Source organism: Marmota flaviventris, chromosome 16 (genome assembly GCF_047511675.1).
Source record: "Marmota flaviventris isolate mMarFla1 chromosome 16, mMarFla1.hap1, whole genome shotgun sequence".
Classification (NCBI taxonomy): Eukaryota; Metazoa; Chordata; class Mammalia; order Rodentia; family Sciuridae; genus Marmota; species Marmota flaviventris.
Genome location: NC_092513.1, coordinates 57,911,951 through 57,915,257, shown reverse-complemented (window position 1 = coordinate 57,915,257; position 3,307 = coordinate 57,911,951). Strand labels below are relative to the sequence as shown.

The 3,307-nt window shown below is 43.2% G+C and overlaps 1 pseudogene; it reads left to right on the top strand.

Moving 5' to 3' along the window:
• Nucleotides 1–2,130: 2,130 nt before the first annotated feature.
• Nucleotides 2,131–2,740, top strand: LOC114098699 (large ribosomal subunit protein eL8 pseudogene; annotated as a pseudogene).
• The last annotated feature ends 567 nt before the right edge of the window (nucleotides 2,741–3,307 follow it).

The following is a 3,307-nucleotide window of genomic DNA, read 5'->3' as shown; positions in this document are numbered from 1 at the left end:
CTGACCACATCCCTGGGCAGTGCTCATTTAGATGACTGCAGGAGCCTTGCCACGGCTCCCTGGATAACTCATAATTGAGATGGCTTACAGACCTAAGTTCACTACCTGAGATTCATAGTGTTACAATACATAGTGAGTAATATAATACCTAAAGTAACTCAATGTGTCAATCTGATATTAATCTCATAATTGATACACTTACATCTAACAAATTAACATAGTAAATTGAAATTTAAGAGTGTTAAAAACCAGTGAGCCCCAGCCACTTCTCGGTATTTATCCAAGTGAATTAAAATTTCTATAGCAGTACATGCATACCCACATTTATAGCACCACCATTCACAATAGCCAAGTTATGTAACCAGCCTAGGTGTCCATCAGCAGATGAATGGATGAAGAAAATACCATGTATATATACACAATGGAGCTTTATTCAGCCATAAAGAACAAAATTATGGCATTTTCAGGGAAATGGATGGAACTTGAGAGCATTATATTGAGTGAAATAAGCCAGACTCAGAAAATGAAGGGTCATATGTTTTCTCTCATATGTGGAAGCTAGAGAGGGAAAGAGTGGGGAGGGGAGGGGAGCTGAAATCTCACGAAAATAGAGGGGAGACCACTGGAGTAGAGGAAGGGCATCAGGGGAAGGTCAGGGAGGGCAAGAGGAGATACTAGGGAACAAAATTGACCAAATTATGTTGTTATATTGTGTGCATGGACACATGGTTAACAACGAATACCATGTGCCAATAAAAAAAAGAAGGTGAGATATTTTCAGATAATTGAAATTTAAATTGTGAAGTTTACATGGCTTTGGAGCTAGTCATGTATTACAGCCTATTGGGTGATATACCTGGCTATTATAAAAGAACTAATAACTGAATTTAACATTTTTATTTCAGGTGTGCTTTGATTGTGTTGGGCAAGCATAATCAGTCATGCTGGTCACTTGGTGTTTGCTTGGGTTTCATCTGTAACTGAATCTTCCCTCACTGGATGGGAGAGAATCCACTATTACCTGGGGTCCTTCCCCTTTATGTTTGCTTTGGCATCACATAAAATGATCGGCTAATTGTAAGTAGTGGAGGTTGAAATCTTAGATCCCTAAGTAAACAGGGAAGATGAGTTATTTCTATTCAGGCACTATCCACAGTAGAGAGAGCTCATCAGAGATGAGAGGCGGTGATGTGAAGGACAGAGTCAGAGAGGAGGTTTTGAGGTGGCGTTTCTTTTCCTTCAGCATCATCTTATAAGTGAGCACAAATTCACAGTCATGGGAGAAGGTGGTTCAGGTATTGTGGGTTCCTCCTACACCCCATGCAAGGTGGAGAACTCATGTAAATGGTGAGGAAATGTGTTCATTAGCTTTTTGTCATGTGGTGACCAAAATACCCAACAAGAACCCTCAGAGGAGGAAAAGTTTATTTTGGCTCATGGTTTCAGAGGTTTCAGTCCCTGGTCTGCTGACTCCATTGCTCTGGGCCCAAGGTGAAGGGGCACAGTATGGTAGAAGGGTGTAGCAGAGAAAAGTGCCTTAGCTCATGGCAGCCAGGGACCAGAGAATGCACAAAATATAAACTCTAAATATATTCCCCCCGTGACCTAATTCCTCCACCACACCCTACCTGCCTACAGTAGAGCAATCCTTTCAAATTATTAATCAACAGGTGAGGTTATACCTCTTCTATTCTAGTCATTAACCCTCTAAACATTCCTGCATTGCATAACATGAGTTTTTGGGGGACACCTCACATCTAAATCCTAACAGAAGCCTTCCTTGTATCAGGGCATTACTTCCCACATAATTCTCCAGCTCTGGCTCCCAAGGACACTAATAGTGCAAAGCTTCAGTAAACGATTTCTGTTTGATTTTTAGTGGAATTTCAAATGCTTATAACGTCAAGGTCTGTTTACCTGAGGACATGGGCTACACAGGTGCCTCTGGCCAGCGAGTCACCTTCCACTTCTCACACCATGGCAGTAGCCTCTTGGGGCCTTTGTCTGCACAAGAGAAAGTCACCACCTCTGACCAGACGGCCCATAGTGGGAGGTGGAAAGGGCCTCTCTGTGAAATAAAATTAAAATAATAAATAACAAAATGATCCATCTCTCCTCCAGGCATCCAATATGGTGAAAGGAAAGAAGGTCAAGGGGAAGAAGGTGGTCCAAGCCCCAGCCACGGTCAAGAAGCAGGGAGCCAAGAAGGTGGTGAATCCACCATTCAGGAAGAGGCTGAAGAACAGACCAGAGACCAAGCAGGAGAGGAACCAGAGGCCGTTGGCCAGGGCTCAGAAGAAGGCTGCTGGCAAAGGGATTGTCCCCACGAACAGAACACGGATCCTTTGAGCAGGAGCCAACACCGACACCACCTTAGTGGAGAACAGGAAGGCTAAGCTGGGGGTGACTGGACATGATGTGTATCCCATCGAGCTGGTTGTTTTCCTGCCTACCCTGTGTTGCAAGATGGGAGTTTCTTACTGCATCATCAAGGAGAAGGCCAGGCTGAGACATCTGGTCCACAGGAAGACCTGCACCACTGTTGCCCTCACACAGGTTAACTTGGAAGACAAAGGAGCTCTGGGCTAAGTTGGTGGAAGCTATTGGAACCAACTACAATGACAGATATGCTGAGATTCATCGCCACTGGGGAGGCAATGTACTGGGTCCAAAATCCGTGGCTCCCATTGCCAAGTCTGAAAAGGCAAAGGCTAAAGAACTCTCCACTAAACTGGAATAAATGTCCACTGTTGGGCTTCTGTACATAAGAATAATTGGCCTTCATCCAGTGTCTTGGGCTGAAGGCAGTAAACTTTTTTGGAACAGTAGCAAGCACATACCCCATAGTGTGAGAGCTCTAGAGACTCATTGTGTAACTTGCATGAAAAGGCTATAGATAGCAGTAAAATACTCGGAAACCAAGCCAGGATTTTGTGATTGATCAGTCACTGCCTTATTTAAAGTAATGATAAATGTGAGTCTATAAAGCTTTTATTTATGCCAAAAATACAAGATCCAATAAAGTCAGGCTCTGGAATAAAAAATTAATTAATTAATTAGTTAAAAAATAAAAAGGATCCCCAGCCAGGCGTAGGATGTGGAACAAGCAAGGCCTACATATCACCTGCCATACCCCTTGGTACCCACCTCAGTAGGGTCCATTGAGTAGCCATGGCTCAAATCTCTAATGTTGTTGCCTCCTCCACCCAGTTCACCTATTTTCCTGCCACTTTTTTTTTCTAAGGAAGAAATCAGTGCAGCAAACTATTTGGAATTGTGGCAAGCAGTTTTGCTTTATTTTATGACT